The following is a 23941-nucleotide window of genomic DNA, read 5'->3' as shown; positions in this document are numbered from 1 at the left end:
TCTGAAAACTACAACTTTGTTTTCTTGCTGTGTAATTCTCCCCATTTTGAGAAACTACTTAGGATTCTTGAGTGAAAACCTATGGAAATCAAGCTGAAAGGATTCTGAGAACAAATGGTGAATGCTAAGTTATTTGGACTTGTGATTATTTTATATAAAGCCAGATACTACTGAAATTTTGACTGGCTGTCATTATAGTACTATTAAAATTCTCCACAAAGAATTTCTAAGTGAAGAAAGTATAAATTTAGGAACAAGGAAAGTATGATGATGAAAATGTGTGATTGATTTCATGGAGGCTGGTCTGAGTGATATCATTAATGCAGAAAAGCTCAAATTAACATTTACAACGATATGGATGGACCCAAAAATTATGATGCTAAGTGAAATACGTCACTTAGAGAAAAGCAAATACCATATGATGTCACTTATATATGGAATTTAAGAAACAAAGTAAAAAGAGACAAAAACTGGAATCTTAAATACAGAGAACTGGTGGTTGCCAGAGGGAAGGTGGCTAGGGGATGGGTCAAATAGATAAAGAGGATTGAGAGTACACTCATCTTGATGAGCACTGAGAAATGTATAGAATTGCAGAATCATTATATTGTACACCTGAAACTAACATAACACTGTATGTTAATTATATTTCAACTTTAAAAAACAAAAAATTAAAAAAAATTATTTGGCAACCACATAATGGATTTGCCTCAGATAGAAGATGGTTTTAAAATGGGGTAGTTTGCACACCAGTCAGAATGGCTAAAATCAACAAGTCAGGAAATGACAGATGCTGGCGAGGATGCAGAGAATGGGGAACCCTCCTACACTGTTGGTGGGAATGCAAGCTGGTGCAACCACTCTGGAAAACAGCATGGAGGTCCCTCAAAATTTTGAAAATATAACTGCCCTATGACCCATCAATTGCACTACTAGGTATATACCCTAAAGATACAAATGTAGTGATCCAAAGGGGCACGTGCACCCGAATGTTTATAGCAGCAATGTCCACAATAGCCAAACTATGGAAAGAACCTAGATGTCCATCAACAGATGAATGGATCAAGAAGATGTGGTATATATACACAATGGAATACTATGCAGCCATCAAAAGAAACGAAATCTTGCCATTTGCGACAACATGGATGGAACTAGAGCGTATCATGCTTAGCGAAATAAATCAAGTGGAGAAAGACAACTATCATATGATCTCCCTGATATGAGGAAGTGGTGATGCAACATGGGGGCTTAAGTGGGTAGGAGAAGAATCTATGAAACAAGATGGGATAGGGAGGGAGACAAACCATAAGTGACTCTTAATCTCATGAAACAAACTGTGGGTTGCTGGGGGGAGGGGGGTTGGGAGAAGGGGGGTAGGGTTATGGACATTGGTGAGGTTATGTGCTTTTGGGTAAATTGGAAGGGAGGTGAACCATGAGAGACTATGGACTCTAAAAACAATATGAGGGGTTTGAAGTGGCGGGGGGGTGGGAGGTTGGGGTACCAGGTGGTGGGTATTATAGAGGGCACGGCTTGCATGGAGCACTGGGTGTGGTGAAAAAATAATGAATACTGTTTTTCTGAAAATAAATAAATTGGAAAAAAAAAGAGAGAAAAAAAAATAAAATAAAATGGGGTAGTTTGAAAAAATTCCATTATTTCAGAGGTGTTCTAACATCAGGCTTCCTTATGATGATTTCTACCGTAGAGAGCTTTGGTTCTCAAATTCCAGTGTGCCTAAAATTTAACTGGCCTCAAAAACAGTATGCTGAGGGAAGGAAAAGAGAAGCAAAAGATTATCTATTACAGGTTCCATTTTGATGAGACTCAAAAATAGATATAACATACATAGAAAAAAGTTGTAATTGTGCTCAACATAGTTGGGATATTGAAGAGAAATGACTGGAAAGGGGCAAGAGAAACTTTCTGGAATAATGACAGTGTTCTTTACCTTGGTATGCAGGGTCATCACATATAATTTACTATAAATTGCTTTATCTCCAGGAGTTACTATTTAAAAAATTAATCGGGTTATCTGTTTAGAAATGGAAATTCTTGAAACTCAACCTCAGAGATTCTGATTCAGGAGATATAGGGGGATAGACAGAGCCCCACAAGCCACAATTTGATCTTCAGTAAGGTAATCCATGGATCACATTTTGAAATTTGCTGATAGAGTGAATATTACTTTACTTTCAGATAGAGATAGCCTAGGGTCTTCCAGAGCATCCTGGTTATTTCTTCTCAGCTTCGAGAGGATATAGTAGTTTTTTTTTCCCTCCATCTCTCCATTAAAGTCAAGTGGATTGATCTGTTCCCGCCTTTAGTCTCCTGAGGGTAATTAAAATGGCATAATCATTCCTAACTCCTGTGTCTCTAATTTGTGTCCTGGTCTATAGGTTCTCACATGAGCTGCTCATGGCACTGAATCCTAATTTTTGTGACTGACACCATAGCTGCTGCATGTCCTGTTACGAAACTTCTACAGAGTAATTGGCTGAGTTGTCAGGGTCATGGAAAGACAGCAAAATTTTGGAATATTGATGAAAAAAATACATATATATACACAAAACCGTTATTTTATTTTCTCAAAAGAAATGTCAATTACCTGCAGGCTGACAACCTATAAGGTTTAAATGTTGAAGATATGAGCTTTAAAATGAGGTAACTTTTTTTTTCATTTATTTTTCAAAATATTATTTTATTGATCTAGAAGACAAAAAAATAATTGTATTATATATTTAAGTAAAATTTAAGGAAATCCAGGATAACTTATTAATTTTTAAAGATAATTATTAATTATTAAAACAATTACTACTACATTCCATGTTTATCCAAAACAGGAACCTTTATATATAATTTAACACTGAAGAAATTCTGTGTTGAACTATCAACACAAAAGCCACCAAATGAACCATACTATGAAAATACAACTTTGAAAAAGCATTAAAAATTGGCAACTTTTACCCAAATTTTGAGTATTTCTTCACAATTATAAAATTTGGGAAGAAGGGAGAAAGTTTTAGAACACTCTCAGACTAATTTAAGTAGTTTAAAGAACTTTTTTCCCTTCTCCAATACAGGAACCTTATACCAAGTAGGAGTCATGGCTCTATACAGGTTTCTGGAAGAAAAGCATAATTACAGCATTTTTTAAAAAGATTTTATTTATTTATTTGACAGACAGATCACGAGTAAGCAGAGAGGCAGACAGAGAGAGAGGGGGAAGCAGGCTCCCTGCTGAGCAGAGAGTCCGATGCGGGGCTCAATCCCAGGACCCTGAGATCATGACCTGAGTGAGCTGAAGGCAGAGGCCTTAACCCACTGAGCCACCCAGGCACCCCCTAATTACACCATTTAGATAAAAAAATGATATTGTTTACATGTGTTCAAATTTATCAATATCCTTAACAATTAATACACTTGTATGTTTGTTGCTCAGATTTCTCAGTGCTGAATAATCCCAAAGAACTAATTAAATCATTTCTTTTAACTGCAAGTGTTCCTTCCTCCACTTTGATCAGGGCTGACGGCCTACCTATGCCATTCTTATGATGAAATTCATCTCAGCATGATGATCACAATCATGGATAACGTATCTACTAAAATGGACTGTAGAGGATGCCTCAAAGAAGGCAGAATAAGAACCATCAGAAATCTGTCTCCTCACGCTGGCAAAATCTATCTGATGTAACTATTTTGAACTCTGGAGTTTGTTAAAGGCTTGCGACTTCAAGTCTTTAACTTTGGTTGGGGGATGCCTGGGTGACTCAGTTGGTTACACGTCTGCCTTCAGCTCAGGTCATGATGTCAGGGTCCTGGGATCAAGTCCCACATGAGGCTCCCTGCTCAGCAGGAAGCCTGCTTCTCCCTCTGCCTGCCACTCCCCCTGCTTGTGCTCTCCCTCTCGCTCTCTGACAAATAAATAAATAAAATCTTAAAAAAAAAAAATATTTGGATGGTACAGGCCAGGCAATTTGTTCCTTTTTTCTTTTCCTTTTTTTTTTTTTAAACAAGATGGGCTCAGGAGGGAGACAAACCATAAGTGACTTTTTTTTTTTTTTTAAGATTCTATTTATTTGACAGAGAGAGAGAAATCACGAGTAGGCAGAGAGGCAGGCAGAGAGAGAGAGGGGAGAAAGCAGGTTCCCTGCGGAGCAGAGAGCCCAACGCGGGGCTCGATCCCAGAACTCCAGGATCATGACCCGAGCCGAAGGCAGAGGCTTTAACCCACTGAGCCACCCAGGTGCCCCCAGGCAATTTCAGTTCTTAGCACAGTAACAGCTACCTATCCCTCATCCCTCAGCCCTACAGCAAGCAGTTGTCTACATGTTCCCAGAATACCTTACACATATCTTGCTAGACCAAGAGTGGACAAAAAGGACCCTGTCCTCCAAATATCAGGGATCTATGCCTTGATTACTGACCATTGCTGTTGATCACAGTGGTGTACACAAAGAGGTAGAGGTCACTAATGCAACCACTCCCCATTATTGCAAGACTCTGCCCATATGGCTGAAGTGATTTCCAGGTGAATTTAAAGAGCCAAGATCTTTTTCCCTTTCATTTTTCTTTCTCCCCTTTTGGAAGCCAGGCATTGAAGAGTAGGACATTCAAAAGCAACAGGAGATAATAAAGGAAATTACAAAGTCACCTTGCATGCCCAGGGGAAGGTACAGGGTCAAAAAGACCTGAAGAACCTTAAATTTACAACTTAGGCTGATCTTTAGTACAGAGACATCCTACCATCAAAAACAAGAGAAAACAGAAAATCCTGAGAAAGGGAGAGAATCCAAGTCCCAGAATAGCTACATTATTAGACTAAAATATAACAACAATATCAGAAAGCATACAAAGAAACAGGAAAGTACAGACTTCCAAAATGAAAAAAGAATAACAAGATAAACTGATCCTGAAGACCTGATGGTAAATCTACTACACACAATCTTTAAAACAACTTTCTTAAAAATGCTCAAAGAACAAAAGGAATACATGGAGAAAATCAAGAAGATGAAGGCATGAAATGGAAATATCTATAAAGAGGTAGAAAGCCTAAAGGGAAACCAAAAAGAAATATTGGAGCTGAAAAGCAGAACACAAACAAAAAATTCACTAGAGAGTCAAAGACATATTTGGTCAGAAGAAAGAATCACTTTACTTGAAGTGATAGGACAATGGAAAGTACTGAATCTGAGGAACAGAAAAAAAAAAGATTGAAGAAAAGTGAACAAAGCATAGGGACCTGTAGAACACCAACCAGTGGACCAAGTTATACACTAGTTATAGGAATTCCATAAGGAGGAGAAAAAGAGTATTTGAAAAACTAATGGATGAGAATTTCCCAAATTTGATGAAACACATGAATACAAATATCCAAGAAACACAACAAATCCTAAGTAGGATAAATTCAAAGAGACCCACACTAAGACACATATTCAAACTATCCAAAGGCAAAGACAGAATACGAAAAAACAGCGAGAGAGAAGCAACTTATCACATACAACAACTCCTCAAGAGGAGTAGCGGATTTCTCATCAGAAACTTTGGAGTCCAGAAGGAAGTGGGTTGATATATTTAAAGTGTTAAAAGAAAAAATAACCCTGTTAAACCAAGAATCCTAAACCTGGCAAAAATATCCTTCCAAAGCAAGGGAGAAATTAAGACATTCCCAGATAAACAAAAGCAGAGAGTTTCTTATCATTAGAGTTGCCCTGCAAGAAATGCTAGAGGGATCCTTCAGGTTGAAATGAAAAGACAGTGGACCACTTACATACATATGAAGAACACTGAAGTACATATGAAGAACGTATGAAGAACATACAATTTAAGAACATATGATGAAATAAAGATTGCAGTAAAGATAAAAAATACATTAGCAATTTAAAAAGCCACCATTAACAATGGGATAAGTCCACTTTTTTTTCCTATAATTTAACAGATTTAAATCTCTTAAAGTTATTTATAAAGTATATTAAAATAACACATTTAAAAAACACATTTTAGAAATGTTAAAAAATTTAAATACATTTAAAAAACTACTATTAGTTTAAAAGCTAGTATTACGTATTACTGTAACTTTAGTTTGTAACTCCACATTTAATAGGTTAGTGCATTAAAAAATCATTTATGTTTGGGTGCACACAGGTATAAAGATGTAATTCTGGGACATAACAACTGAAAAGGGTGGGATGGAGTTGTTAAAGAGTTTTTGTATGTTACTGAAGTTAAGCTAGTATGAATTCAAATTAGAATGTTATAACTTTAGGATGTTAAATGCAGTCCCCATGGTTACCACAAAAATATAGCTAAAGGATGTACACAAAAGGAAATGACTGCTGTACCAGAAGTGGGAGAATAATGACACTGGAATCATCAATATAAATGCCCAGATGCTAGAGAGCAGAGAAGTGACAGAACATAAAACAAAGAGGTGCCATAGAGCAGAGATGAAAGATCATCTCCTGGTATGTATGGATTCTCAGAGCTCCAACAGTCTCATGCACCAAGATATAGGAGGGAGATAAAAACAACAAAACCTAATTATTGGAGGGCCTGGAACTATCTGAAAGTACAAAGGAGATGGCAGTGTCTTAGATCTTCTAGTGATCCCTCCCCCAATTCTCTGGAATCTCTTCATGCTAGCATTCCCCAGGGCTCAATTCTTGATCCTCTTGTCTTCACTTTTCACATTCATTCCCTTGAGACCCTAAAATATCAACCATACATTCATGGCTCCCAAATATATAACTCAAGCCTAGACATTTCTTCTTAACTCCAGACCCACCTATCCAACTACTCGACTGATATCTATCTGTATGTCTAATAGGCATCTCATATTTGATTTCCACCTTATTCCCCAAGTCCTGCTACAAACCCAGTTTAAAAAGAAAAGAAAGAAAAAAAGGAAATGAAAAAGGAATTTAAACACTTCGCTACAAAAAATCAAATAAACACAAAAGAAGATAGTAATGTAGGACATGAGGGACAAACAATCTATAAAGCATACAGAAAAAAATGACAAAATTAGGGCCTTTCTTATTAATAATTATTTTAAATATAAATGGATTAAGTTCTCTAATCAAATGACAGAGATTGGCAGAATGTATTTAAATACATGATTCATCCGCAGGCAGTCTACAAGATTCACTTTAGATGTAAAGACACAAATAGGCTGACCGAAAAAAGATATTCCATGAAAATAGTAACCAATAGCAAGAAGGGGTGACTATACTAGTATCAGACAAAATAAACTTTAAAATCAAAAAGGGTTATAAGTGACAAAGGCCATTATTTTTTGAAAAGACTTTATTTATTTGACAGAGAGATATTAAAAGAGCACAAGCAGGGGGAGTGGCAGATGGAGAGGGAGAAGCAGACTCCCAGCTGAGCAGAGCCCATGTGGGGATTGATCCTGGGATCAGGACCTGAACCGAAGTCAGATGCTTAACCCGACTGAGCCACCCAGGTGCCCCAAAGGTCATTACTAATAAGGAGCTCAATCTGGCAAAAAGATATAAAAATGTTAAACATTTAAATACTTAATGACAGAGCATCAAAATATATGAAGAAAAAATTGACAGAATTGAAGGGAGAAATAAACAGTTCTACGATGATAATTGGAGACTTCAAAACCCTCTCGTTAATAATGCACAGAACAATCAGAAGTAAGGAAATACAGGACTTGAACAAATAATCAACCAGACATACAAACATATACAGAATTCTCTACCAAATAACAACAGGATTCATTCACTTTCTACTCAAGAGCATATGGCGCATTTCACAGAATAGACAATATGTTAGGCCATAAATTAAATCTCAACAGATTTTAAAAGATAGAAGCCATACAAAGTATCTTCTTCAGCCACAGTGGGATGAAGTTAGAAAGCAAGCTGGAAAATTCTCAAATTAATGGAAATTAGAACAGTCTTAAACAATCAATGGATCAATAAATCAAAAGGGAAATTAGAACATAATTAAGACAACAATGGAAACAAAAATACACCATATCAATATTTATGAGATACAGGAATACAAAGGAGAAATTCATAGCTATAAATGCTTATATTAAGAAACAAGAAAGCTCTCAAATCAACAACCTAACTTCACAACTTAAGGAACTGCAAAAAGGAGAATAATCTAAACCCAAAGCTACCAAAAGGAAATAAATAAAATATTTGGTCAGAGATAAAGCAGAGAATTAAAAATGAAAGAGAATATCAATGAAACCAAAAGTTGGTTCTCAGATGGAAAAAACTGACAACCTTTAGCTAAATGAACTAAATGCGGGGGGGTGGGGTGGTCAGTGGAGGGGAGCGAAAGACTCAAATTAGTCAGAAATAAAAGCAGGGTATTATTGTGATTTTTTAATAAGAAATATATTTGATCTTCTTTCACATTTCTAGCACAAAGCTTCTAAAACCCTTAGAATTTTCTAAGGGAGGAGAGCCTCAAAAATGTCTTTTGTTAAGCTAATGAGGTGACTTTTGGAACAATGGCTGATTATCAGTGGATCCAATCATGTGATTGGAGGGTTGGAACTTTCAACCCTACTCCATCCCCACTTCCAGGGGAGCAAAAGGAGCTGGCTCACACCTTACATGAGTCACCTAAAAGAAAGAATGCAAAAATTCTTAATTTTCAACTCCAACAAATGGAGGCCTCAGCAGACACACACACACACACACACACACACAAAACCACATGGTCTTTGCTATCATAGCGAAGAACCAGAATATCTGGGAAAAGAAAGACTGTTACCAACCTAAGTACTCCAAGTGCCCTCTAGCCAGCCTTTCCAATGTCATAATTCCCAATGACACAGCTCTGAGGAATTACAAGGGCTCTTCACAATCTTCCCTCTTAATTGGCTTGGAGAAACAACTCTCCAGTTTGGAAATGAATTTCTCTTTGCCCTTATTGGCAGAGCTACCCTCTTCATGTTCAACCTCAATGCTATAAATCAGCCCCTACCTTGGAACACTAAAATGGTTCAAACACTGGGGGTCACTAATATACCTCAATAGTTTCCTGTCTCTAAATCTATTCCCTTTTCTTTAGGCCCTTTAAAAGATACCCACCTTTTTCTCCCTAGTTTCTCCATCCCTATTCACTTATTGGTCTGAGAATTCTTAGAAAAATATGCTGGAATTTATTTCTCCCAAAGGGGAAAATAACTCTAAAACTTACCAGTAGTAATCAAAATCTCAACCAGGGGGTGTCTGGGTTGGCTCAGTGGGTTAAGCCGCTGCCTTCGGCTCGGGTCATGATCTCAGGGTCCTGGGATCGAGCCCCACATCAGGCTCTCTGCTTAGCGGGGAACCTGCTTCCTCCTCTCTCTCTCTCTGCCTGCCTCTCTGCCTACTTGTGATCTCTCTCTGTCAAATAAATAAATAAAATCTTAAAAAAAAAAAAAAAAATCTCCAACCAGGTGAATTAAATGACCCTTCAACATCTTTCATTTGTTCCATCTCTTCTGGCACTACAGCTGAGTCTGAGAACACTGATCATTTGCCCCTGTTAAATCAGCCACCATCCTATTTATAGGTAAAAATCTTCAGCTGATATTGGCAGAGTCCGTACTATAACTCCCATAAAGATTCAAATAGATCCCTCAAAACTCCTCCGACTCCTAGAATTAATCAATATCCTATAAAAGAAACCATTCAAGGCATCAAGCCCATTATCTCCTCATTATCTCCTCCACTTTTTCCTTGTAATACCCTATTTTACCTCTGAGAAAACCGAGTGGCCAAGGGTGGAAATTTGTCCAGAACCTCCAAGTGATAAATAACATTGTTATCCCTTGGCACCATGTTGTTCCTAACCCTCATACACTACTAACATCCATTCCTACTGAAAGCAAATTTTTCAATATAATTGATCTATGCAATGTATTTTTTAGTATTCAATTTGATAAAGATGGCCAGTATCTTTTTGCTTTCACTTGGGAAGAATGACAATACACTGGAACGACAATGCTTTGGAGTTTCACAGAGTCCATCTTGTTTTCCACAAAACCTAAAGGCAGAGTTGGATGGTATAAACTTTTCTACCGGCTCTACTTTGTTAAAATACCTAGATGATCTGCCTCTCTGCTCTCCTTCTCAAACCCCTCTACAGGCAGACATTAAATTTTTGGCCATGAGGGGCGCCTGGGTGGCTCAGTGGGTTAAGCTGCTGCCTTCGGCTCAGGTCATGATCCCAGGGTCCTGGGATCGAGGCCCGCATCAGGCTCTCTGCTCACCCGGGAGCCTGCTTCATTCTCTCTCTCTCTCTGCCTGCTTGTGATCTCTCTCTATCAAATAAATAAAAAATCTAAAAAAAAAAAAATTAAAAAAAAAAATTTTTGGCCTTGAAAGAACAAAAAGTCTCCAAAGTAAACTGCAGTTTGCTAAAACTCAGGTTCAATACTTAAGAGTGATCTCGGAACAAGGACTACATTTGGATCCAAGTGGGCTTCATGGCATCCTTAATTTTCCAAAACCTAATATTAAGCACTGATTAAGATGTTTCCTTAGACTAGCTGGCTACTGTCAAAATGGGATTCCAAACTTCTCTCTTATGGCTCAACCTCTATATGCTTTATTTAAAAAAAAAAAAAATGACAAAACTGACACTTATTGGAAGATTGGGATGACATAAATTTGGGGACTTTAAAGAAAAGCCTACTACAGCCTCCAAACCCTTGCACATCCTCATTATCAACCTTCCTTTCTCCTCTTTGTATGTGAGAAGGAAGGGAATGCCCTTGGAGTGCTCACCCAAAGACATGGGACAATCAGTCTACAGGATATTACAGCCAACAACTAGACCCTGTGGCACAGGGATATCCCTCCTGCCCCAGAGCCTTTCCTGCCACCCCCTTCTAATTAAAGACACTACAGAAATAATGATGGGAACCCCCTTGACCATCTTTGTACCCCATGCAGAGAAACCCTCCAAAATTTCATCACCCTCAACACTTTTCAGTCATCTTACCTCTCATGAAATTCTCTTATTAATTGCTCATCATATAACGTATTTCCTGCAATAATCTTACCATTCCTACTCTCCTCTCCTTCATAAACAAAACACCTCGTGACTGTTTAATACTGAGAGATCACCTTTTGACTCCCTGTGACAATTTATAAGAAATCCATCTAAACACTGAAGTTTTTTCTTCGTTTACTGATGGTTCTTATTTAAAGGATAAAAATGGTAAATATGTTGGTTATGCCATGACTTTGAAGTCATTAAAGCAGTACCTCTATCCTTGGCTACTTCAATCCAATAGGATGAGTTATATGCTCTTACTCAGGCTCGTACCTTAGGCACAGGTAAAACTGCAAATATTTATATCAATAATCAATATGCCTTTCGGGTAGCTCACAATTTTGGAATGTTACGGAAACAGCAAGGTTTCCTTACCTCCAGTGAGAATACAATTTAAAATGGCTCCCATGTCCAAAATTTATTAGATGTCACACTTTTGCTGGTTATTCTGAGTATTATTAAGGTTACTACTGGGCATTCCAAACTCAAATCTCTGGAGGTCAAAGAAAACCACCTCACTCATATTTCTGCTAAAATGCTACTCTCCAGGAAACCAAAAGCCAAACCTCTGTCATGGTCCATAGGAATATTTGCTGAAATCATCATCATCATCATCATCATCATCATCATCAATAAAAATTGACCAGAGATGCCCAACAGTTGGCCCCAGAAAAGGAAAAACAATATTAGAAATCCAATAATCATTGGTTTGGTAAAAAAAAAAAAAAAAAAAAAAAAAAAAAAACAGAGAACTCTGGTTTGGAACACTTACCAATCCAGACCTACCAGAAATTCTGAAATTCCCTCTACTTAAACTGTATATGCATTAAACCACAGATCTACTGACAAAATTATAGAATTCATGAACCAATACTGGGGGGGAAATATTAATAGGGCTGCAAAAAAGTACCCACCCGACATGTCCCACCTGTGTGAAGTGCAATCCAGGAAAACCTGTTCAAATTGCTCCCACTCTGCCCAACAATTTGAGGTTTGGCATACGGATTTCATATAGCTTCCTCCATCTCATGGATATAAATATGATTACTCATGGTTTGTATATTTTCTCACTGGACCAAAGCTTTCCCTTGTAGATAGGCACTGCTTCTGGAGCTTAAATTCTGTTAGAAAGATCATCCCTACAGGTGGAACCCCTCTCAAACTTCACAGTGATCTGCAAACCCATTTTACTAATCAGGTCCTTCATCAAGTCTTTCCTGTTTGGCTGGTTTTACACTTTTATTGTGCATATCATCCTCAACCCTCGGTGTTAGTTGAATGTATTAATGGTACTATTAAGGCAGAATTGGCAAAATTATAATTATAGAGACCCTCCAAATACCTTACTAAAAGCATCGCCATTGGTCCTTCTAAATCTCAGATCCAACCCCTTTGGAACTCACAGGCTCTCATTCATTAGGCTAGTCATAAAGTGCCCAATGTACTTTGGTCCTGCTTCCTTTGACCCATGGTCAATAAAAAGAGATATACTTCAAAATTGTAAAGACATAATTGCTTCTATTAAAATTAGGAATGCTTTGGGGTGCCTGGGTGGCTCAGTCCTTAAGTGGCTGCCTTCAGCTCAGGTCATGATCCCAGGGTCCTGGGATCAAGGCCGACATGGGGTTCCCTGCTCAGCAGGAAGCCTGCTTCTCCCTCTCCCACTCCCCCTGTTTGTGTTCTGTGTGACTCTCTCTGCCAATAAATAAATAAATCTTTTAAAAAAAAATAGGAATGCTTCGATAGAGCAATTTTTCACAGTGCACTTCCAGATGATGAAGACCTTAAACAACACTCCTTGCAAACCAAAGATTTCATCTATTGGACAGACATCTCCAGAAAGATTCTCTTCAGCCTCACTGGAAAGGCTCCTAGCAATTTCTGCACCAATCCTTTGCCACCAAACTCCAGGGAATAGCCTCTTGGATTCACATGTTACTGCTAAAGAAAGCACCAAACCTAACTGGACCTGCACACCATCTGTTTATCTAAAAGTGAAGATTTCCCAGAATTAAAACAGACAAGATCTATTAAGACAGTTTTTCCAAAATGTCTGGACTAAGTATGGTAAAAGGTTCAGAATTCACATAAGTCTTTCTTTTCCATCTGGACTATTAACTACTCTGGATTTGTATCCAAATTCATGGTTTCTGAACTTAAAACTTTACAGGCTGTATTACTGATAACACATTTGGTTCCAAATTATTGTTCTGAAATAACAATACAGTTTTAAAACATTTTTTTAATTGTGGTAAAACACATACAACATAAAATGTATTATAACTATTTTTATGTGTCCAGTTCAGTAGTATCAGGTACATTTATATTGTTGGGTAACTGTTATCACCTTCTGTCTCCAGAACTCTCTTCATCTTATAAAACTGAAACTCCATTAATCCCCCATTTCCTCCTACCATAGGTTCTAGCAGCTACCGTTCTATTTTACGTCTCAACGAGTATTTCAATTCTAAGGGTATAAGCAAAAGAATTCAAAGCAGGATCTCAAATTGATTACTTGTATATCCATGTTTATAGCAGCACTGTCCACAACAGCTAAAACAAAGACGCAACTAAAGACTCCACCAAAGATAAATGGATAAGCAGTTGTAGTATGTGGTGTAAGAAGGAAGAAAAACAGAAGAAATTCTCACATGCTACAACAATGGATGAATTCTGGAGGTATTACAGTAAATGAAATTGGCCAGTCACAGGCAAGTAAGTCCACTTACATGTGGTACTTATAATAGTCAAAATCATAGAGACAATTAAAAAAAATTAATGGAACTATAAGAACATCTAGAATACCAAAATATCTGGAAACTTTCAACTGGATATGCAAATAAATTGATACGTAAGTTATAGTCTAGCCCATTTACCTTACCTATTTTTCATTTAAAGCAGAGACTATTGTGTCATACAATAAATTATATAAGGAAAATCCTTTTGTATACTATTCATATTTAAGCCACGCTTATACTTTGCTGTATGTTTCAGATTACTCTCTTCATGTAAATGAATAAAAATGTACAGACACAGCTAAACCCACTCCAGAGCCATCTCCCTCTTTCCTTCTCAAAAGGAACTACCATCCTGAAGATAGGAAATATGATTTTAATTCATGTTTTCGTAGTTCTTTTTTTTTTTTTTTTTAAGATTTTATTTATTTATTTGACAGAGAGAGATCACAAGCAGGCGGAGAGTCAGGCAGAGAGCGAGAGAGAAGCAGGCTCCCGCCAAGCAAAGAGCCCAATGCGGGGCTCGATCCCAGGACACTGAGATCATGACCTGAGCTGAAGGCAGCGGCTTAATCCACTGAGCCACCCAGGTGCCCCCATGTTTTCGTAGTTCTATTAAACATGTAGTCATCTTGAAGAGATACAGTTGTGGCGGGTGGGGTGGTTAATGTACATAAATGATACTTCTCTTTTGGAAACTTTTTCACTCAACATTGTATTTTTGAGTTTTAGCTGTACTGATTTAAAAAAGAAGAAGAAGAAGAAAGCGCTTGTCTGCGACCGGCAGGGTCACCACCAGAACCTGCCTAAAGCCGGGCCTAAGGAGCCAACCTGAGGAGGTTACATCTGAAGGTACATCCGGAGGTTCACACCCACGTGTCCACAGGTGTGGTGTAGAGGCGCTCCAAGAAGTGGCACAGACAGGGAAAAGCCTCTAGAGCCGACGCCAGCACTCTCCCATCCCGCACCCACGTTTCCAGCTCACCTGTTCCAGATCTCAGCTGCTGTGGACGCGCATGGTTCTGGCACCGGGCCAAGACCACAAGCAAGGACACATCCGACAGGAAGACGAAGTCGTCGTGGCACAGAACACGCGCTCAGCGTTCATGGAGAAGACGCCACTGGCCGGATCCTCTAAACGCCACGAGAAACTGTACAGGTGGAGCAATTGCGTCGGGGCGCCTGGACGTGTGGGCGTCGCCAAGCTCCGCCTAGAGCAGGGTCTCCAACCAAGCCCCGCCCTGAGACGCGCCTGCCAGTCAGACCCCGCCCTTAAGGCGTGCCCTCTAGTCAGGCCCCCACCTTGAGAAAAAATAGTGTAGCTAGCTGTTAAATCACTTGGATTTTATTTGTATTTATTTATTTTTTATTAATTTGACAGGCATTGGTCACAAGTAGGCAGAGAGGCAGGCAGAGAGGCAGGCAGAGAGAGAGGAGAAAGCAGGCTCCCTGCTGAGCAGAGAACCTGACCCGGGGCTTGATCCCAGGACTCTGGGATCACGACCCGAGACAGAGGCAGAGGCTTTAACCCCCTGAGCCACCCAGGTGCCCCCAAATCACTTGGATTTTAATACATGTAGTCCATTAGATATACTTCATCCTACTGAAAAGTCGCTTGCAATTCTTCCTATTAAAATGTTGCTGTAAGAAGAATTCTACTACATGTATACATGTGCAGTTTTTTTCTAGAATAGAGAATAAGCGGAAAAGTTAATAGATCATAGGGCATGCTCATCTTAAACTTTAGGAGTTATTGCCTTATTGCTCTTCAAAGAGAGTATTTAAAAACATTATTTGTTTGCAAGATTCTAACGTAATATATTATGAAGTAAAGTAATGATTTTCTTCAGGCAGAAACGAAAGTCGCATGAGTCAGACCCACTTAATTTGAAATATTTCACCACTTCTTCCAAGATAATTCTGATATCCGAAAACTGGGCAATAAAATTCTACACCTCAGTTAAAATGTTTTTTGCTACCCTGCTAGAAAACCTTCTAAAAACGTGACAGAGGGAGTAAAATTCCTGAGACCTGCAACACAATAATTTCAGAGTGTCCTCACTAGGGAAATAAAATGTATGCTTCAGCAAATTATACACATAATTAACAAGAGGAAAAATATATATTATGGTCTTTGATGAAAACTGTGTTAATTTTTGACCCAACACATTCACAAATCTAGAAGTAGTCATGCATGGTATACTTTGGAATGTTATAGTTTTTTGAGTTATTGGCTAACAAGAAGTAAAATAGTGATCATTAAACAAGTGCCACCATTGTTTACCTGACCTTGACATTTTAGGCCTATATGATTCAATGATGAAAATGAAGGGCTAATCCTATCTTCAGTGAATTTAGGACCTGGGATGGCAAGGCATGCCTGTTAGAGACAATGTGTCAGTTATCCTTTGTCCTCCAAAATTCTGTAACAAAAAAATTTACATATTCTGAGTCAAGCTTTATTGACTCCTTCAATGATCTATGACATTTTTCTCTTTTTCTTTTCCTTCTTTCCTTCATCTTTCTTTTTACATACATTTCTTTTAAATACAAATTATTATTCTTAAATAATAACTTTTGCACTTCAGGATAACTGACACTCTCACAAAACCCATATAAAAATGAAGATACAGATATGATTTCTTTCAGGATATATATATTTTATATTATATGTTTATATTTATCAAGTTAGACCTTATTCTGGGAATTAAGACAAGTTTCGACAAATTCTAAAGGATTCAAGTCATACAAGTACAAGTTATACATTTTCTCTAGTCATAAAGATAATAAACTAACATTATAAACAGACAATATCCAGGGAATCCCTAAATGTTTAGCTATTTGAAAACAGGCTTCTAAATAATCAATGAATCAAAGAGGAAGTCTCAGGGGAAGTCCAAAAATATCTTAAACTAGGTAAAGACAAAAATACAACATACCAAAATCTGTGGGTTGCAACAAAAGCAGTGTTTAAAGGGAAATTTGTAGTATTAAATATTTATATTCCAGGAGAAGAAAGATAGGAAATCACTAGCCTAAACTCACACTTTAAGAAACTTGAGAAAGAAGACAAAACCAGGAGTAAAAAGAAAAATAATAAGAGCAGATATCAAACAAACAAAACAAAAAGATATTCAGTGAAACCAAAAGGTGGATCTTTGAAAAGACAAATAAAATTGATAGACCTCTATCCAGTTGATGAGAAAGGAATGACACAAATGACCAATATCAGGAATTAAAGCGGAGACATCATACTCCTACCATAAACATTGAATGGAAAATAAGAAAATAGTTACTCTGAACAATACTATGCCAATAAACTAGACACTCATATAAAATGGACTGATTCCTTGAAAAACACAAACTACCAAAACTCACTTTAGGAGAAATAGGTAACACAATGGATATGTATGTCACGAAATTGAATTTCTATTTAAAATCTACCAAAAGAGAAAACTGAATGCTCAGATAGTTTCACTGGCAAATTCTACCAAACATTTAGGAAAGAAATAGTTCCAATTCTTTAAAGTCTCCTCCAGAAAATAAAAGAAAAGGAAATACATCCGAAGTCATTTCATAATGCCAGCAATACCCCAATACTAAACTAAACATAGTCACTATAAGGAAAAAATTTCAATTACAACAATATATAAAAAGAATAATACATTGAAGATAAGGATAATAAGTCATGATCAAGTGGAATTTTCCCAAAAGCACAAGTCTTCTTCAACATTTAAAAATCACTACATGTAATTTACTACTTTAAGAAAAAAGAGAAGACATAAGACACCCTCATGTCAATAGACACAAAAATATTGATAAAGTATTGCAAAATTCAGTATTTGTTTATAATAAAACCTCTGAATAGAAAACTATGAGGAGAAATTCCTTAAAGGTCATCTGCAGATATCAGCTACTATCATTGGGCTATGATTAAATGCAGTTAAATTTTCATTTAAAGTATGAGATCTATGTTGACGGCTTTGTTTGTTTTTGCATACAGGTATCCAATTGTTCTAGCACATCTGTTTAAAAGACAATCATTTCTCCATTGAATGGCCTTTGCAATCTTGTCAAAAATAAGTTGACATATTTATGCCAGCTTACTTCTGGCCTCTATAATTTATTCCATTGGCTATGCATTATATCCTTCCACCAATCCCACACTGTCTTAGTTAACCATAGTTTAATGATTAATCGTGAAATTGGATAGTTGGGTCCTCCAACCTCATACTTTTTTTGGAACTATTTTTTTTTCTAGTTCCTTTGCCTTTCCATATAAAGTTCATGATCATTTTATCAGTATCTATAAAAATACTGGGGTTTTCACTGAGATTGAGTTAATCGAATAGATCAAAAATTGGAGGGAATTGACATTTTAATTTTTATCTTCTAATTCATTACTATCTCTGAGTGTATCTTTCATATCACAGCATATGTAGTAGAAATTTGATTTACTTTTCAGTGTTTTGTAATATTAGCAAGGTTTATTTGTACTAGCCAAACATTAAAATAACCCAAATCCCCATCAACAGAAGAATAGGTACACAAATGTTGGTATCTTCACAGTGGAATATTACTCAACATTAAAAAATAATAATAATAAAAGCAGGGTGCCTGGGTAGCTCAGTGGGTTAAGCCTCTGCCGTCAGCTCAGGTCATGGTCTCAGGATCCTGGGATTGAGACTTGCAGCAGGCTCTCTGCTCAGCAGGGAGCCTGCTACCTCCTCTCCCTCTGCCTGCCTCTCTGCCTACTTATGATCTCTCTCTCTCTCTGTCAAATAAATAAATAAAATCTTTAAAAAAAAAAAAAAGCAAACTATTGATACAGACAACAATATTCCTGAATTTTAAAAATAATTATGCTGTGGGACGCCTGGATGGCTCAGTTGGTTAAGCAGCTGCCTTCGGCTCAGGTCGTGATCCCAGCGTCCTGGGATCGAGTCCCACATCGGGCTCCTTGCTCGGCAGGGAGCCTGCTTCTCCCTCTGCCTCTGCCTGCCTCTCTGTCTGCCTGTGCTCGCTCTCTCTCCCTCTCTCTCTGACAAATAAATTTTTAAAATCTTTAATAAATAAATAAATAAATAAAAATAAAAATAATTATGCCAGATGAAAGAAACAAGTCAAAAGATAGTACATGTTATATGATTCTATTTATTTAAAACTCTGAAAAGTGCAAGCTAATTAATAGTGACAGAAAGCAGATTAATGGCTGCTAGGGGATGCGTTAGAGGTAAACAGAGTAAAATGGAAGATTTATAAAAGGGCACAAGTAAACTTTGGGCCATAATGGATATATTCACACTCTTGATTGTGGTGGTGGTTTCATGGGTATATACATAGATCAATATCAATCAAATTGTACACTTCAAACACTTGCATTATGTCATGGCAATTATAACTCAATAAAGTTTGTTTTTTAATTTAGTATTGTTAGATTTGGTTCTGGATATTTGATAATATGTTAGTAATAAAAAAATAAGCCCCCCCCCCAAAATAATTTGGAGATTTCTGGTAAGCACCAATACATGAAATTCTAATAACCCTATCAAGACCAGTCCACTCTAAGGTCTATCTTTTCTAAATACATTCCAATAGCAAAGTAACCACATAATCACACATTTATAACTGAATACTCATCTAAGTTAAAGGGATATTTTTCCCTTAAAAGTCATAAATTGTAATGATATATTGCATTAGGCAATTACAATTTCGAAGAATGGATAGTGTCCCATTCAGAGTGGTTACTTAGGACATTATAATGGCAGTGTCACATTCATCACAGCATATAAGAGACGTGACACTTAAATACAATGGAAAGGTCATTAATGTAGAAAGGTTTTAAAACTGTCATCAAATCCATTAGAGTTGATACCAGTGTTTTACATAAAAATTGCCTGCTGTGAGGATAAGGTATCTGAGATCAGATCTTTGAAGAAAATCAAATCAGATACTTGATTGCAGATGGCATAGCTGTTAAAAGGACAGACACAAATATATATGAATAGAAGCATGATGCATTGAAGGCAGAAATGTCAAGAGAAAAATTTCTTTAAGAAATAGACCAATTCTTTAGGTAAGAGCTAAAATAAAATGGAGACCCGTTTTTCAAAATAGATCTGAGGATTATCCTTTTTGTCTATCATGAAAAAATATTCATCAACGTGTTCATATACTCTAGGCTCAGCCAAGTAATTCAATCAAGTAAGTTATCAAAGTGACCTTTTTTCTCTTCTTTCTTAAATCTTGACATGGAAAATGTCATTGGAAAGTTATTTAAGCCTTTCGTCTCAGTGGCAGGCTTCAAAATCAATATTTGGTTTTTCTTTCTGAATTCTGACATTGACTAAGGTGTGTACTCTGATAAAGACCCAATATAAACAGATTAGTGCACAGTGCACTTCAATTTTTAATAACAAGAATGCTACCAGGAAGGACTTATGTTTAATACAAAACTATATACATCTGGTTTCTGGAAAAAATGGGCTTTCTGGAGTTCTGGAATAAACCTTCCTTATCTTGGGAATTATGTTCAGTATTAGTAGAATTATTAGGGGATTCTCTAAGGCTATTACATTTCTTGTGCTTAAAAAGTAATAGACATTTTATAGAGCGGCATTTGAAAGGAGAAGAAAGTTTCACTTAATGGGTTATCCTGGTAAGATTTCAACATATTTATGACAAGGCTGTGATCCAAACTGGGTAATTCTTGGGTCATCCCATCACCTACCTGAAACTTCATTTAGACCTCTCCTGTGATGAGCATTACAAACCAGAAGATGGTATGAAGGCAGGCACTGGATTGCGTGGAGCCCTAGAAGTTTATTACACACAAACAATGAATCATGAACACTACATCAAAAACTAATGATGTACTGTGTGATGACTAATATAACATAATTATAAAACAACAAAAAAACAATGCAAACCAGAATGAAGGCATAATCCATGAAGAGCCCAAGGATCCTAACTTAAATAGGTAGAATCTAAACGTCAAACATGTGAAGATGAAACTATAATAAAATGGCAAAGGAGTGTGTTTAAAAAAAAAAATCAATGTGGTTGGATTTGAGAAGGCTCAAGAATTGTCCAAAGCTCTTCCCTCATGTTCCTGCACCTTCCCCTCAATTAAAGATGCTGGTAGTAGATGGGATGGCTCATGGAGTGGTCCTCTCAATTTCCTGTATACAGTGCCTACAGCCTCTGTAGTTTTCTTCAGTCATTATATTGCATATGCGGATGTACACTTGATCACTGTAGAATCTGTATTCATGCAACATGGCAAATAACATCAGAGGATTTCTCAGTCATTTAAGCCACACAGTGCATTCAAGTGTTGATTACCGAGGAAAAAGATCCTCCATGGTTGGTTTCTTTCTTTCTTTCTTTCTTTCTTTCTTTCTTTCTTTCTTTCTTTCCTTTTCTTCTACCTTTCTCCATATCCAGAATATTTCAAATAAGCCTGTGTTCATTTTTCAAAAAGGAAAAGCTAAAGTAAACTTTAAAATAGGATCAATTCAAACCCACAGTGAATTTCCAGACATAAACCTGGCAGATAGCTAAATAAAGGGAAGTTTTAAAACAGACATTATACATCTTTCATAAGACAATTTGGGTACACGATGAAGCAAAAGAAATGGAATGAAGAAAAGGAATGATCTACCATCTGATTAATTGCTATAATCTTCCAGTAAACATCTTTAGCTCGGGTCATTGTTTCCTAATTCATTATTTCATGTAAATCAGAGGCTTTTTACTTGACATTCCTTTAAAATAAGAAGGAAATCTTTATCTTAGTTGGTAACATTGCTTGTTGCAGACTATTTGCTTTTATGGTCATTCTTGGGACAGGCCCATGTGTCAGCGGGTATTAGTCAAAGATAGTGCACCCTAATGAGAGGGCAGGATTCTCTTGATTGGACCAGTTTATGATAACCTTCCTCTTAACTCTGTTTTGTATTCTGTAAATCATTTTAAGCATATGCTACTTAGGGAAAGTAATGGGAAACGTACTCCATTCAAACTGTTTTTGAATTAACATTTTAGGTTGGGGAATTGCTATGGGCCATCTATTAATAACTTGTTATCTTGTTAGGATTGCACAATTCTTAGACTCATGTGGTCACCAATGGTACCAAATAAATTATGACCCATTATTATTTTGATTCTGATAGTGAAATAAGATGTAGCCTTTGTTCTGTATTAATGTTTAGTTCATAATATGAATAGTCCAATTTTCACATATACATGTATGTTTGTGTGTTCTGGAATAAGGTCTTACACCTAATTGTATGAGTTTATTTCCTTTTAATTCTCTTATTACTATCCTTTTTTAAAAGATTTTATTTATTTATTTTGAGAGAGAAAGGGGGGGGAGGAGCCAAGAGGGAGGGAGAGGGACAAGCAGATTCCTCTTTGAGCACAAAGCCACCCAGGGCCTCAGGGCTTGATACCAGAACCCTCAGTTCCAGGACCCTGAGACCATGACCCAATCAGAAACCAAGAGTTAGACGCTCAACCAGCTGAGCTATCCAGGTGCCCCTCTATTACTATCCTTTAAAGCTCATTTAAACTACCACCTCTGACTGGCCAATTAGTGTCAAAACCACAGATAATGCACACATTAATTAGGAATGCCGATGCCCTTAATTTTTTCAATAAAAATGCTTTCTAAAAATGTAACAAAAGGGGTGCCTGGGTGGCTCAGTGGGTTAGGCCTCTGCCTTCAACTCAGGTCATGATCTCAGGATCCTGGGATCGAGCCCCACATCGGATTCTCTGCTCAGTGGGGAGCCTGCTTCCCCCTCTCTCTCTGCCCGCTTCTCTGCCTACTTGTGATCTCTTTCTCTGTCAAATAAATAAATAAAATCTTTTTAAAAAAATAAATAAAATAAAATAAAAATGTAACAAAAAATACAAACTTCCTGTCTTCTACGTTCAGCTAAATTTTTCATTAGATCATAGTCATCGGTAAATGTATTCTTCTGCCAAAGCTGAAAATACTTGTAAATTGAAAGAAAGAAGAAAGAAAGATCCAAGAAAACACACCTGTTTTGGGTCCAATTATGAATTGCAGAGAACTATCATTCCTAATTACTAAGTAGCTACAGAATTCCCATTTAAGTCAACTAGCTACACTTGAAAATAAACCTTGAATTTAAATGTTATAATTACTTATAATTCATTCTGCTTCTGCACACAAAAATAAGGCTCAGTTCAAAAGCAAGCCTGGGGTAAGACATGTGCTTTACAAATCTCTCTAGGTGGTTTTAGCATAGATGAGACCAAAGAGTGAAAAACTTCATAAGAGGTTATTTCCCCTTACATAAATTAATCTTAATTTTGATAGCTTCCTCACCCCTCTACTCCAAAAAAAGATAACCTGTAATAATTCTAAACATTTTTTAATATTAGCACTTAAATCTTCTAGAAAACCCCAATATAAAAGCATATTTAAGTAATTTCTGAATGTAAAATAACTACTTACTTTTAATTCATAAAAATGGGTATAATTAGATCCCAAAGACGGAAGCAGAGAGCATCTATTACTTGTACATTAGCAGAATCAATGACCCAAAGAAATCCAATGATAATTTCTCAGGCAAAATTACTGAGGGCATGACTTTTAGACCTCAAATGCTGTTAATGTTCTCTTGGGAAAGACTAAAGGCTCCCAGTATCAATCTTTAATTTCTAGACATATCCCTCTGGATACTACCAGTCAGTTTCCCCAAAGTAGGCAGCTTTCATGTTGATCTGGAGACAGAAAACATTTCGGTCATTACTTCATGCCATCTATCATTAGAATACACATAGTTTAATTACATATTTCTCAAAAAGGCAATTAACTAAACCCAAAACAATATGGACTGCTATAAAGAATTTTAATGAAAAACAAAACAAAACAAAACAAAAACAATGACCATTTCTTTTTTAACTCGTTTTTGTTCACCAAGTCTTCTTCTCTGGGTTTAGAAATGTTTATTTATTGTTACTTAAAATAAGGTCACAAGAAACCTTGCTGATCATACTAAATTCTCTTCCTCTAAGAATCACCTGATACAGCACAGATTCTAACAAAAGCACACATTGCAGGATTGATTTATAAGGGAAAATGACAATATTCAGGTTAGGAGATGGCAAAGTTTAGCATTCCCTGAAGATTCTATGTG

This window comes from Neovison vison, chromosome 13 (genome assembly GCF_020171115.1).
Source record: "Neovison vison isolate M4711 chromosome 13, ASM_NN_V1, whole genome shotgun sequence".
In the NCBI taxonomy this organism is placed as follows: domain Eukaryota; kingdom Metazoa; phylum Chordata; class Mammalia; order Carnivora; family Mustelidae; genus Neogale; species Neogale vison.
Note: the sequence above shows the minus strand (reverse complement) of the source record.